A 16,187-nucleotide genomic window follows, 5' to 3' on the forward strand; every position below is an offset into this window, starting at 1 on the left:
ATGAGTGTCATCTGATGAAGATCATCAAAGGTTAGTGATTCATTTTATCTCTATTTCTGCTTTTTGTGACTCCTCTATTTGGCTGGAAAAATGGCTGTGTTTTTCTGTGACTAGGTACTGACCTAACATAATCAGATGGTGTGCTTTCGTCGTAAAGCCTTTTTGAAATCGGACACTGTGGTGGGATTAACAACAAGTTTATCTCTAAAATGGTGTAAAATAATTGTATGTTTGAGGAATTTTAATTATGAGATTTCTGTCGTTTGAATTTGGCGCCCTGCACTTTCACTGGCTGTTGTCAAGTCGATCCCGTTAATGGGATCTCAGCCATAAGAAGTTAAATCTACATGCATTCTCCAATTGCAAGTCATTTATATCATTTATATCATTGTAATTATGCAGAAAGCCGTGATGTCATTTCACAGTGAGTATGAGTCATATTTCCTATGTTCCTCTTTCATGCTGAAGTGCACCACAGTCTGTCGAGAAACTCAACGAGATGCTACAAGACCAAGAGCGGATTCAGTCGCTGCAGATTCAGCTGAACATCATGGCAGACAAGTGCAAAGTCATCCCGCAGCTTCTCCACATCTTCCAGAGCCAGACGCCCCGTGCAAAGATATTTCACTATTTAGAGGACTTGCTGATGAACGTTGCAGCCATCAAAGAGCTACAGCATGAGGCTTGTTCACACTACTTTTACGCAGTTGACGATTTGCCCTTTGCTGTGAAAACAAAAATCTCGAGCACTGCTGAAGAGACAGACAGCAATGCAGTGGAAAAACGTACAAAGTACATGTCAGATGGGCAGCCTGCCCTGGAGTTCCTCCAAGAGGTTCGGGTGTTTGATCCACGTCACATTGTGTTGATGGAGGACACAGTGTCCAGCTACAAGGCTATTCCAGGCTTCAGTAGGTACCACGAGATGAACTGGATGCCTACTTGACCAATGTAGCATTGAAGGTCCCCAAGAACACAGTGGCCTCCATCATTCTTAAATGGAAGAAGGGTGGAACCACCAAGACTCTTCTTAGAGCTGGCCACCCGGCCAAACTGAGCAATCGGGGGAGTTGGTCAGGGAGGTGACCAAGAACCCGATGGTCACTCTGACAGAGCTCCAGAGTTCCTCTGTGGAGATGGGAGAACCTTCCAAAAGGACAACCATCTCTACAGCACTCTTCCAATCAGGCCTTTATGGTAAAGTGGCCAGACGGAAGCCACTCCTCAGTAAAAGACACATGACAGCCCACTTGGAGTTTGCCAAAAGGCACATAAAGGACTCTCAGAACATGAGAAACAAGATTCTCTGGTCTGATGAAACCAAGATTGAACTCTTTGGCCTGAATGCCAAGTGTTACGTTTGGAGGAAACCTGGCACCATCCCTACGGTGAAGCATGGTGGTGGCAGAATCACGCTGTGGGGATATTTTTCAGCGGCAGGGACTGGGAGACTAGTCAGGATCGAGGGAAGGATGAACGGAGCAACGTACAGAGAGATCATTGATGAAAACCTGCTGCAGAGTTCTCAGGACCTCAGAATGTGGCAAAGGTTCACCTTCTAAGAGGAAAACGACACTAAGCACACAGCCAAGACATTGCAGGATGTCCTTGAATGGCCCAACCAGAGCCCGCACTTGAACTCGATCGAACATCTCTGGAGAGACCTGAAAATAGCTGTGCAGCGACGCTCCCCATCCAACCTGTCAGAGCTTGATAGGATCGGCAGAGAAGAATGGAAGAAACTCCCCAAATAGTTGTGACAAGCTTGTAGCGTCATACCCAAGAATACTTGAGGCTGTAATCGCTGCCAAAGGTGTTCCAACAAAGTTCTGAGTAAAGAGTCTGAAAAAGTCAAGTTAATCTGAATACTTTCCGAATGCACTTTACTGGAATATATACTGAGAGAATGGGTTCAGAATAGGGATCAATGAAAGAAAACCATTTAAATACATGCATGTTCGTCTCCTTTTCAACACCTATTGATAGATATAAAAAAAATGCTCTGATATAATTCTTTGTTAATTTTGCAGTCAAAAATAATAGTTTCAGTATAGTTTTAGTTCTTCAATTGTTTTTATTTTTATTTAAGTTTACTAAATAGCTTTTCCAATTTAGTTTTTACTTTAGATTCAAGTTTTTGTTTACTCTAATAACCTTGGTGATGTGACCATGTAATGAATGTTCAGCTCGCACTGACGCGACTAACTAAAACATTTACTTGCTCAGCCAATTCAAAGGGTCGCAATCAAAGTCATAAGTAGTGGCAGAACAACTAGCTGTCATTACCTGAGAGTATATGTTGGGATGATGTGCATTCAGATGTCTTTTGATGTTATTTTTCCTCGTCAACTTGTGGGTGCAAACGCTGTCTTCTTCTGTGGATGTGTTGCATTCGGTCTTCTTTGAATCTACACAATATGTTTTGGGCTCCCGAGTGGCGCAGCGGTCTAAGGCACTGCATTTCAGTGCTAGAGGCGTTACTACATTCCCTGGTTTGAATCCAGGCTGTGTCACATCTGGCTGTGATTAGGAGTCCCATAGGGCGGCGCACAATTGGCCCAGTGTCGTCCGGGTTTGGCCGGGTTAGGCCGTCATTGCAAATAAGAATTTGTTCTTAACTGACTTGCCTAGTTAAATAAAGGTTAAATAAAGCTTGTGGCAATGGCATGTGCCTTATCAATGATTTGTTGCCGCCAGATTGGAGAACAGTTTGCAGGGATAGAGGTGACTCGGGAATGACCTGGGCATGGTTTTTAATTTCCAATAACAGCATTGCAACATTGCAATGAGAAAGCCTTGCCATTCTGCTAATCTCATGCACGTTTTTGATCGGGTCAAACAAATTACACTGAAAAGCTCTCAATCTCTCTATTTGGTCCCATCTTGTTTTCGTCAACCCAAATGAAAATACAATTTTGTTTAGTTATAGTTTTTCTTAGTCTATTTAGTAAGTTATCATTTCGTCAATTGCCACTGATAAAATAGGTGTTTGACAAATATTTTCGTCACTGTTTTCATTGATGGAATTAACACTGCGTGGAGGAAAGCTGGAAATCTTTCCATGAATAAGATAAATAAATCATGGTTAACATCCTCATACCCACAAGAAAATACTATACTAATACTACACTGTATTGATATGCTAATCGTTAATTAGCATATACCCTGCCCATTCCCCTCCCACAAATCCCAATTTGTGCACCCACGAGTGAGAAACCGACATGCAAAGTATAGACAAATATTTTGTTCCCTATACCACATCCACTAAGAAGTCTGATGTGCCCCCATGTGATTCTGAACCCTGGGCCAGAGAGTAGGGGGCAGGGACAGATTGTCCTTGCTGCCTGAGTCTGCAGTTGAACCCCAATGCCAATCCAAATGTCCCAGATCTCTTCTCCCCTTCTGTTCTTTGCCTCGTCCAGCTGTATTGGAAGCCAAGAAGAGAGTTCATGTACAGCTCTGAGGAAACAAAAAGCAGCTACAAACTCAAATAAGAACATTCCTGGCTTTAGAAAGAGAAAACCACTGGGTAATATTTTGATCAAGAACCAAACATAGATCCAAACCCCAAAATCTCCTGGCAAAAAGTTAACATGTTGAACTGCAAGACAAACCACTCAAAAGTAAAAGTGCTGAAACACAATGGGAAGTTGCACCTTAATCTCCAAAACAAGAAAGACAAACAAAACCGTTGACCTCACTCTCTATGGGCAGGCACTTCAGACCACTTCCACAGTCAAGTTCCTGGGTGTCACATTCCAGGAAGTCAAGTGGAGCACTTATATTGAGAACCTGGAGAAGGAATGGAAAAAACGTCTACCCTACCAAACCCCTCCCTCTTTTTTAATATAAAAAAATAAAAGTTTCTTCTGTAGGCTACATTTAATTATCCAATAAAGTTTATTTTATCTAAAATCAAGTCGCAGAAGACAAAAGGAGAACTCCAACGCCCATCCCACTTGTCCCTTACCAAACCTCACCCTTGACTGGACAGACACACTGAGAAGAGAGGTAGAAAAGGGCAGGAAGCCCTGAGCTATCCCTGCTCCATACTTACTTACGTACCTATTTACAGCTTATAGAAAAGAGCAGAAGCTCTGACCCCAGTTCAGACCCCAATCCTACTTACATCTTAAGGTTAATTTGCTCTTTTAGTATTTCTCCAGTAGGTTTCCCCAAGGAGAAAGCCCCCGCTTCTATGTCAAAGATAATAAAACAAAAACACTTTAGTAAATACTACAGTAATGTCCAGAAAAAAACCGACAGTAAATTCTTCAAAAACACTACAGTAAATACAATAGTGTACTAAAGTAATACTTGCAAAAATACTACAGTAAATACTACAGTGTACTACAGTAATGTCCACAAAAACACTACAGTAAATACTACCGTTATGTCTGCGAAAACACTACAGTGAATTCTACAGTAAAGTCTGCAAAAAACAAACAGTTAATACTATAGTATATAAATATTGTAATACTACAGTATTTAGACCGTAGGGAACTATTGTATTTTTTAATGTGCGCGTCTTTTATGTCAGTACAACCTTCTTCCTTCTAGTTTGCTTTGTCATGGTCGTGAGAGAGGTACTTTTCCAGAAAAGTTATTAAAGTTCTTTGACAAATTCTTGACCATTCTTGGTCACACTGGGTAATAATGACAATCGTTCACTTCTTCAGTCACTGACAGGCGTGAGCAGGGGACATTTGTGACCCACCACCTGGATTCGGTTCTATGTAGCAAAATTTGAAATTGTGTTTTTTACACTGGATAAAAGTAGAGACTCAGAGCTAGAAAATGTTAGATGCAGTTGAGGAACAATGGGTAAGTAATTCTGCTTTGAAAGTGGATACACTTGTAACTCTACTTCTGAGAAAATGGCCCTTGAATAATTTGGTACACATACTGGAGTGCTCGTCTTTGTCTATACCCTTTCAGCATCGTTCACACCCTCTTAAGCCTTCGCCCCACCCATCTCTTTAAGGAACCCATCTCTTTAAGGATTCACATGAGGCTATGTGCTAAACAGAGTGATTAGTGTAGTAAACAACCAAAGATTTCAAGACTAAAAGTGTTAAAAGTAGTAGTCTACAATAAGGAAAAACTCCAGGTAAAAATACGCTTTATCTAGTCCTTGGCCTATGTACTAATCTGACTTTGGTGCAGGTCATGTTGTTCTGCAGATTACTATCTCTGGTAAACACAAACTATATCAAATACAATCTAAGTTTATTTGCAAATGCACAGGATACCGAAGATATAAATGGGACAGTGAAATGGTTCCATGCATATGTGCATAGTTGCAGTATCAAAAACAAAAAGTGTCCAGATAAAAAATATTTATAATTATTAGATGATGCTTACCCAGACTCACTTGTCTAAATTGATGGGTCATGTGAAAGAAATGTATTAACCACTCCATAGCTACATCTAGCTAAGTGGATGGGTCATTATTGTTATTAAACACAATAGATGCCCATAATCACCCCAGACACACCTGTCTAACTTGATGGCTCATGTAATCATCTGGCAAAGTAAAGTCTATCTTAACTGGCATAATCCAAACTCATACTACTACTGTACCAATACAAACCGATTGTCATATACGTAGCATGAATCTGTAGGTAGCTAAAGCTAACCAACTAGGTTCAATGTTGCTAGCTAACAAACATTAGGTTATAACAATCACAATGAAAATGGATATCTGATAAAAAATAATATTACTACACTGATCATACACGCAACATTAGTTAGCGAGACAGAAAGCTAGCGTTCGCTAGCTAGCTAACAGTACGCTTTAACTTGCAATGAAAATGACTCTGACAAAGTTAGAAATGTGTAATACCCAAAAATGTAACTAGACTTTTACCCGTATACATCGATGAATGCTTCACGGCAGACTGGAACCATTTAACTCAGTTGTGTTTGTAGCTACATCTTGTTTGGCCAGCATTGTTTCAAGTCACTCCGGTTCACACTGACCGTGGCATGTGCAGAAAGTAGCCCACCAACTTTTTTGAAGTGATCTTTGTCGATAAATGCCCTACTAAATTCAGGTGCGTCAATGTTGTTGAGAAAAGTAGCAAAACCTTTGTAGTTCTCGATGGCTAATCTATCTTTCAAAAACGCAGGGGTATAAAGGGTTATCAAAACATACTGAGCAGCTTCCATTCTAGACAGCATGCTACAGACCAATCCGAACTCATCTCGCAGCATGTCCAGCCCATCCATTCTCTCCGCCAATCATGGCTAGAGGTAAGGTTTCTGCCTTTTTCCGTGGCTAAACCAACTAGGCTCGTAATTTAACAATTTTATTCGTATTTACAGATGGCTTACAATATATATGTACATTCAAATGCCTCTCCTGTGATGTAGTGACGTGCGACATATGCCTAGCTTCCTGAAACGAGTCACATTTTCCTACCACTTGGTTCTTGATCAGTCTGTCTTTTCAATATACTTCTATGTAGACAGATATTCAGAGCCATGACCCACACCAGCAGGACGGCTTCTGAGAAGATGTTAATTGGCTTCTGAGATTCACATCCAATTTCGACTGAGAAGAGAGCGGGGGGGTTCAAATACAATGATTTACAATGATTTTCCGCTTGCTGAAGTGTTTCTTTTGACAGTGCTCTAAATGCATAGCTCCCCAAAGATGATCTGAATATTTATATTTCTTTATACTGTTAGAACTTTGAAATAGAGGAAATGCATGAGTGAAATATCATCTGTCACTTTCTCTGTACCCAGAGGGATGTGGAAAGTGGGGTAAATTGGTGTTTAAATATGTACATCACTGTAAAAGACTGTCATGTATTTGTTTGACTCTGTGGGCAGAGACAGTCAACATGCCACTGTTACTCAGTTTCCCCTTCTTTCTCTTTCTTTCTCTAGTAGAGCAGGATACTCGCAAGGTCCACCAGTGCAGTCCAGCACACACAGTCTCTGTCTCTGTCTCTGTCAGTGCACTAGTTTATCTGCGGGTGGGGGCTGTATCATAACGTCCTGTCTTATTTAATTAAGGTCAGTCTAGGGAAGGTGAGCTGAAAAACGTTCCCGAAGCTGGAGGCGTGCCACGTCAAACTCATCTCAGTGTCCAACTCTCCCTAGCAGGAGAAAGGGCAGCTCGTGGGTGATGCCGGTCTATTCCCTCATAATCAGTTTTTCAATGACTGCTTAGTAGGGAATAAGAGCAGCTGCCCCTCTCTGAACTCCATAGGATTGACACCAAGGTCGGTGGCTCTTCACAGTTCCATCACGAGAGAAAAGGGAAATAGGGATATCGTACATCAGAATCATGTGATTACCATGTGATTATCACATCCAGAGAGTCTTCACTGAGTGTACAAAGCATTAGGAAAATCTTCCTAATATTGATTTGCAACCCCTTTAGCCCTCAGAACAGCCTCAATTCGTTGGGGCAGGACTCTACAATGTGTCGAAAGCATACCAAAAAGAATGCTGGCCAATGTTCACTCCAATGCTTCCCACAGTTATGTCAAGTTGCGTAGACGTCCTCTGGGTGGTGGACCATTCGTGATACCCATGGGAAACTGTTGAACGTGATAAACCCAGCGGTGTTGCAGTTCTTGGCACACTCAAACCGTTGCGCCTGGCACCTACTACCATACCCAGTTCAAAGGCACTTATATATTTTGTCTTGCCCATTCACCCTCCGAATGGCACACATACACGGACCATGTCTTAATTGTCTCAAGGCTTAAAAATCTGTCTTCTAACCTATCTCCTTCATCTACACTGATTGAAGTGGATTTAACAGTTGACATCTTTTGTACACTCAGTGTTTACTACAACTATGGTAATCACACGGAAGCTAGTTAGGGAGTGTGTTTGGCTTTCATTTCCCCATTACTGTGCTTTAACGTAAACCTGAACATGACTTAAATCAACAATTAGTATCCACATCAGCTTTTACACTTTTTTACAAAGCAACATATTTACATCTTCAATTCTCCCTTGATTTCAAAACAAGGCACAGTCATCTGCAGCAGTTTACATTCTCTGTAATATAGTAATACATGTCTCCCTGGGGTTTTTCTGTGGTGTCCCAAAACGAAGGCAATCGACTCCTCGCTGTGCAACGAGAGAACTGATTGACAGCCTGGAAGTATAATAATCAACGGTTGTCAGCTTCGCCGGCTTCACTAAGACTTTCCTGCAGATCTAGAGGAGATGGAAAGGAAGACAGGGGAGCCGGAACAATTGAAGAGGATGAGAAAGGAGAAGATACATTCTCTGATCTTTAATAGTGGTGTGTAACAGTGTGTGAAGTAGCTTTGGAGAGCCTCTTCCTTCGGTTTCTCCCTAGGAATCCATTTTGGCTCTATAGCGGGAGATAACCACAGACCATGGTGTCAATCCCATTGGAAAAATAGTCAGAGATGGGCAGCTGCCTTCAATCCACACTAAGCAGTCATTGAGAAATTGATTATGAGGGAATAGGTTGCCGTCGACCACGAGCTGCCCTTTGTCCTGCCAGGGAGAGTCGGACGTGCAGAGATGAGTTCGACGAGGCACGTCTCCAGCTCTGGAGCATTTTTCAGCTCACCTTGCCTCGACCCACCATAATTAAATAAAACAGAATGCCATGATACAGCTACAAACCAGCCACCCCCTGGTATATGATTGTTATGCAGACCAGACAGACCTGCGGGAAGTGGAGAGAAAACAAAGTGACAGTTGAATGACTACTAAGTGAAAGTGACGTTATGAACAGTGAAATGATGAATTCTGAAGGAACATTATACTGACTTGCCTAATATTGAAGCGCTTCTGAATCACAAAAGGATGTCATGATATGAAAATGTGTTTGTCTTCTATCTCCAGAATCGTAGCAACGATTTTATTTTATTTTATTTGAATTTTTTTTTACTAATTATCCTTGATTCCTTCCTGATCTGTCTGTACGAATGATGAAGGCATCAAGGAATTATACAAACCTTCCTGACGTTGAACCCGCTCTGAATCATAAAAGTATGTTATAATATGACAAAGTGCTCTACTCTTGTCTTTCCAGTCCAGAAACCTAGTCATGTTTTTAATAAGGAGCCTATATATAATCCTGATGTGTGTGGACGCATGCAGAAGTTATACATACTTGCCTGACATTGAACCCTTTCTGAATCCCAAAATGCTATAGTACCACAATGTGTTACAGACCTGTATCTCCAGAATTGAAGTCATGGTTTAATTAGGAGTCTTGATGTATTCCTGATCTGTGTGGACTGCCACATACCGAGATTGGATATGAATCTCCGAAGCCAATTAACATCCTCTAAGACCCCGTGCTGCTGGATGTGGGTCACGGCTCTGATATGAATAACCTTCTGCACAGAAGGATATTAAAGACGGACCGAACCAGGAAACTGTCTTCTTCTCGTGTGTCTGAAGAATCGAGATAGTATCACCCAGTGTGAGCGAGAACATGGCAGGGGATCTATCGTAGGACTTCTTCTCGCTCAAGTCTCAAGAGATTTACCTTGCTGAAGGTCTAAGCAAAGTGACTCGAGAAAGACAGCAAGGGCAGATATTAGGGATAAAATAAAAGCTTTTCCAACATTTAACATTTAAAGACCATTAAGACAACATGCCATTTGAATGTTATGACTTAACAACAGGAACGTGCCTGATAACCAGTCAACCCCAACATACAATTTAAACCCAGTCACTTTATGTCCTGTGAAGCTACAGGAATTTGGTTAGTTCAGAAACAACATGCAGCAGAATTAACCGTGGACTAACGGATCCCGCTCTCAAGAAACGGTTTGTAGAACAGTTGTTGGTTTAAATGTAGGCTAGATTATGATGACAGGATGGGGCCCCATGACCCTATGACTTGGCAGGCTAGCAAAAGTGTCAACGTTACAATGTTTAGAGCGAGGAGAGCAAGGTCGAGCTCCGGTGAAACAGATCCATCGTCTGACGTAACGGACAGAGGGAGAGGTCGGTTTATGTTGGCCGAGCATTTATTATTCATGTGTGGTTGTGGGAGAACGCGGCGAAGCAACTCTCGCTGGGGAGGAGAGACAAATGTAAACACCGCCATCACTCTCCCCTCTCTAACCGTCCATCTCTTCTCTCTGAGGGGATTTTGCCCTTGGAGTTGCCTTAAGGTTCATCAATACTTTGACGTCTTAGAACTGAGGAGTCTGCCTGAGGAACCTGCTTCATCATTGTTTCTCCTTTCTAGGATGTCCGGGGGAGTGGAACCTGATTTGTTTTAAATGGGGAGAACTGATGAGGTAGTTAACAAGGGTTAACTACTCTGTGATGTTAATTCAAAATGAGAAGGGAGAGAGGTTCAAACGCAACTGGTCAGAAGCTTTTGGAATTGAAGTAAACTTTAAAAGAGCTGAGTTTCTCAATAAATTCAATTAACACATTTTTGGAGATTATGAGAACTAAGGGTTTGAGGGAAATTAAATATAATACTAGTTTCACACTCTGGCCTAAATCTGGAGGCTAGATATACTATTCCTCTGCCATTCTTTATCTTCACTTTGAATATGTATTTTCCATTACAGTGAGGAAGTGGGATAGTCCAACCCCTGCCTGTCTGCTAACGGCTGAGTTTACTTGGCTGGGAAGATGGGTTTCCAGTGTTAACTCTCCTTTCATACCTTGCCAAGAAACAGAATAGACACGTTGTGCACCCATTTCATGTAGAACCAGTCTGGACAGCTTAATATTCTGATCTGGAATTCCTGCGATGACAGTATCGGGATGGAAAAAGGACAGTGGGTAGCGCTTTGCGATTCATCCCATTTCTGGATGCAACCTCAACTCTCTACAGCACTGACAGAAGAGTTGAAAGAGGGAGTGAAGACCAAAGGAGGAGAGAAGTCAGTGATGTTGGAGGAGGGAGGTTTAGCCTGGTGATGTAACATAGAGCGACCCCGCCCACTCTCTCTGCATCTCCACACCTTTCTCCATTTCCTCTCTCGTCGTGCGTCACTCTTTGATCTGGTCAGACTAAATTAGAGGGAGCTGGGTGCAATCTGTTTCATCGGGGGTACATATGCTTCCAGTATGAGAGGTTTTCAGAGGAATTTACAGTGTTTTTCATTGGAGTTTGTCCCTCCTTGCTCCCCATACACATTCCATATACCACCTCTGACCTTCTTTTTGAGAAAATATTATAACATTATTTACACTCTGAGTGCCAATCATCCTGCTCTATCCTAACAACCTCCTTCCTCCCTCCTTTACCAAGAAGAATCATGTTCCGCCTTTACTCCAATACCTCCACTAGACCATGAAATGTACTGTACCGCCCAATAATGCAATGTTCTAACTGGGCACTCAACCCCCTCAGGGTATATGATCATGTGAAGTGCATTGACATCTCTCTCCCCTTACAGGCATCCAAAGGTGTACCATTAGTTAACAATGAACAACACCTTGTCTGTAAATGATTATGCTGTATGCCGTAGGCATGTTGAAGATCAAAGCTTTACATCTTCCGACACACCTATTTGACGCATGCCGATCGTGGAAACCCGCATTCGTGATGCCAATAAAAAAAAAAACGATGAATCTTTTTAATCCTGACTCCAACCTCTCAATATGTAGGGCAGTGAGTGACATACATTAGATTAGATTCGTAATTAGATTCGGATCCCTTCCTCCAAGTGATAAAGATCTCTTCACACTACCTGGTTCACCATCAACTCGTTAAAGTTTAGATACCTCCTGATAACATACTTGGGTGCAAAATGTATATTCTTCTTTTGAATTACTTTTTCTGTGCTTGATTGAGCTTGTCTGGCTCAATGGACCAATGAGATAGTCCCAAAACTGCAGACCCCACCCGCCTGGCATTCCAGGAAGGCTAGAGCAAACACTCAATATTTGAACGATTTCAAATAATGTTTGAACCCTGGTCTGCCTGATAGGATTCCACTCTTATCTGTCTACTTTATCTACAATTCCATGGGCAACTGATAATGCCCTACAGTTAAACACTCCATTAGAAGTCTTCTCGTCTCCCCTCACTTGACGGTAATGGGCAGGTCTTTGAGAAGATGTCATGTGACAATGGCCTTCTGTTTGCTGAGGTTACTAGCAGGTTTTCATTCGAATTGGGATGAAGTGCTGATATGACCACGGTCACAAATCATTCCTACAATCTTAGAAAAAAAGGTTATATCTAGATCCTAAAAGGGTTCTTCGGGTGTCCCCATAGTAGAACCCTTTGAAGAACAATTTTTGGTTCAGGTAGAACCCTTTTGGTTCCAGGTAGAACACTTTTGGGTTCCATATAGAACCCTTTCCAGAGTTTTCTACATGGAACCCAAAAGAGTTCTGCCTAGAACCAAAAAGGGTTCTCCTATGGGGACAGCCGAATAAACCCTTTGGAACCTTTTTTCTAAGAGTGTAGCTTCCACTTGGTTTGTCCAATCCTACTCTTCTCCCATGCAACTCTCCCCAAATCGTTACTGTAAATATCTTTTTACGGTGAATTTACATGGAAAATAAGAGTTCAATTAAAAAGGAATGGAGTTGCTCCAGACACTGTGGTTCGAATTTGGGAGACAATAATGAATCATGGATACAGTAGGTTCATATAAGCTGACATACAGTGGAAACAATGTTGATTCATCCACTTTTTACCCAGAGGGCATTGTTTTAGCTGTCATGGCCATTTTTTTCTTCCAGTGACATAGAACTGAATTAATTAATTATAAAACAAGTTTTGCTCATTACCTAATATGCTTTGCAAGTGCAATGCAGGCCTGTTATTTTCTCTATATTATCCAACCATTATAATTTCAATTTTATTAATTGCATAGTTTTGCTCTTGGTCATGGCTGATTAAAGCATGAAACGAACAATTTAGTTGGTAAAATTAAAACATTTATGAAAACATTTAAATTGCAATAGTGCAATACATATTAACATCATAACAGGTTATATTAATTAACAAATAAAGAGACAGACAGATATTGTATTGAAAACCTAATAGAAAATGGAACCCTGACAGAATAGGAAAAAGCACTCTTGCACTATCTCTGTTAGGCAGCTGGGACATCAATGAATCCCTTTACAGACTTAAGGTGGTTTCATCTAGTTCCACAGGAGGAGCCAGAAATCTGCTGTGACTTAATTACAGTTAAATGAAGAGCTATGAGTCCAGATTTAATAATAGGCACACCTCCATATGTCTTCCCAAAATGCCCAATTATGATCAAATGAGAGGATACCAGCCTTGTCATGGACATGAGAAGAATCTCAATCAGTAGAGGCTGGTGGGAGCTGCTATAGGAGGACAATAATATGGAATAAATGGAACAGAGTCAAACACGTGGTTTCTACATGTTTCATATTGTTCCATTTATTCCATTCTAGCCATTACAATGAGCCTGTCCTCCTATAGCTCCACCCACCAGCCTCTACAGACCTCAAAGGTACCAAGTCACGGATGTTCATTTCAACTTGACAGCCATTCGTTGGGCTGCACCAGGACACAGTGCAAAATAGGTTGATAAGGTTAGATATATTGTACTTGTGGTGCTGTTCCTCTGTAATCACATCTCACACCTCCCCCCACCCATCCCCCAAGATACCAGAAGGACTGAAGGATCATAAACTGGCTCCCCAAACTCCCAGTGACCTCTGTGACCTGGTCACTGCTAGGTTGCCAGGGTCAGGTGATTGCTAGGGGGCCGGACACCTGACAGAATCACATTCACCTCACTTGTCCTTTGGAAATAAAGTTCCCTGTGTGTAAATCTCTGTGAGATTGCCTTGTTCTTTTGACCGGGAAAGGTGTCAGTGGGATACAGAGGAGCCCAACTGGAGAGCCGCTCCATTTCATGGTCCTTTGAGATGGATTTGTGACTTTTCTAGCACAACTGTGGCCGCGTCCAGAGAAGGGCACACGGGTTACTTGCCATACATCCCGCCTGCAGTCCAGAGGAGGACGGCTACACGCTAGATTATGTTCCCTTTCTGGAGCCTTAGGGAGCCACAGGCCATTCACAGCATGGATTGCATGGCTCATCTCCTTTATGTGGCAGATTGCTGGCCTCAGACGTCGCTCGGCTGATGCAGGAGCTCCTCCTCCAGCTCGCAGAGAGACTCTGCTACCAAGGCTCTAAATAGCTACACAGGAGCCTCTTCCGACACTCCCGGCTCCACAGATGACCCTGTAGTTCCACTTCCAGCCTGTGGCGCAGTGACCCCCAGGACTACCGTTAGTCCAGTCGCCACTCGCGCTGAACCAGCAAACCCCTGGACTGGATCTAGTCTGGTCCCCATACCTGCTCGAGCCAGCGCCTCAGCTGACGGACAGGAGGGCACTCCCCATTAGTGGCAGGCAAGAAGCAGCCAGGGGACGGAGTCCTGAACGTGTTTAGGATAATGACACATTGGAGTAATGCTCAGCCACTGTAACCAGCCAGCAGCTGGAGGAGGCCCCCCCCCACCTCGAGGTGGGCCAGGTCCGAGGGGAGGCTAGGAGGGCCTCGTTGGCTTGACATGTTCAATGCAAACACCTATTAAGTCCGTTGTTGTCTTTACGCTCTTTCAAGTCAACAGGGATATTAACACTTCACAGCAATGTTGTCGACTTGTGTACAACGTGAAGCTGCGTTCACGTTGGCATACTACACTGAGTGCACAAAACTTTAGGAACACCTGCTCTTTCCATGACACAGACTGACCGTGAAAGCCACAATCCCTTATTGATGTCACTTGTTAAATCCACTTCAATCAGTGTAGATGAAGGTGGAGAGACAGGTTAAAGAAGGATTTTTAAGGCTCGAGACATTTGAGACATGGATTGTGTATGTGTGCCATTCAGAGGGTGAATGGGCAAGACAAAATATTTAAGTGCCTTTGAACAGGGTATGGTAGTCGGTGCCAGGAACACCAGTTTGAATGCGCACTGGAACGCTTTCAAAACCTTGTAGAGTCCATGCCTAGAGGAATTGAGACTGTTCTGAGGGCAAAAGGGGTAACAACAATATTAGGAAGGTGTTCCTAATGTTTTGTGCACTCAGTGTATGTAGATTCAATGGTAAATCATGTTTAACCTCAAATTAATTTGCAACCAACAGACTTTTCAACCCCTGTGTCGTATTTCTGGAATCTATACTGTATGCTCTTCAAGTAATTATAAATCGGATGATATATTAGTTGATATCTAGTTGAGAGGCCTTGTGAAACAAAGCACAGGCCTTATGGTCGGAAACAAAATGCCCTTTAACCCTCATAGGGCACAATTGATCTGTTCTCCACTTCTCAGCAGTTCTAAATCCTTGTGTTTGACTCCACCAAGGGTGGTGAACATTGTCTCAGTGGAGGTCCTGACCCTGTGTCAGCCCCTCATCCAGCAGAGAATTATACCCGCAAAGACAACCTTGACGGGAGGGTTGCACAGGCCCAGGAAAGCACACCAAACACACAAACACACACCAAACATTAACAGGAACACACACTCAATGGCGCGCACGCACACATGCATGTAGGCAATACAGACATGCACACATACCCCCCACACACACACACACACACACACACACACACATGCATGTAGGCAATACAGACATGCACACATACCCCACACACACACACACACACATGCATGTAGGCAATACAGACATGCACACATACCCCCCACACACACACACATGCATGTAGGCAATACAGACATGCACACATACCCCACACACACATGCATGTAGGCAATACAGACATGCACACATACCCCACACACACGCACACATGCATGTAGGCAATACAGACATGCACACATACCCCCCACACACACACACACACACACACATGCATGTAGGCAATACAGACATGCACACATACCCCACACACACACACACACATGCATGTAGGCAATACAGACATGCACACATACCCCACACACACACACACGCATGCATGTAGGCAATACAGACATGCACACATACCCCACACACACACACGCATGCATGTAGGCAATACAGACATGCACACATACCCCACACACACACACACACATGCATGTAGGCAATACAGACATGCACACATACCCCACACACACGCACACATGCATGTAGGCAATACAGACATGCACACATACCCCACACACACGCACACATGCGCACACACACACACACACACACACACACACACACACACACACACACACACACACACACACACACACA

At 42.8% G+C, this 16,187-nt stretch overlaps 1 non-coding gene across 1 annotated transcript; it reads left to right on the plus strand.

Moving 5' to 3' along the window:
* Window positions 1-4,135: 4,135 nt before the first annotated feature.
* Window positions 4,136-4,192, plus strand: LOC120053108. Its single transcript, XR_005477470.1, has one exon. It is a non-coding gene; the product is annotated as a U7 small nuclear RNA (small nuclear RNA).
* Window positions 4,193-16,187: the final 11,995 nt, after the last annotated feature.

Source organism: Salvelinus namaycush, chromosome 8 (assembly GCF_016432855.1).
Source record: "Salvelinus namaycush isolate Seneca chromosome 8, SaNama_1.0, whole genome shotgun sequence".
Taxonomy (NCBI): Eukaryota; Metazoa; Chordata; class Actinopteri; order Salmoniformes; family Salmonidae; genus Salvelinus; species Salvelinus namaycush.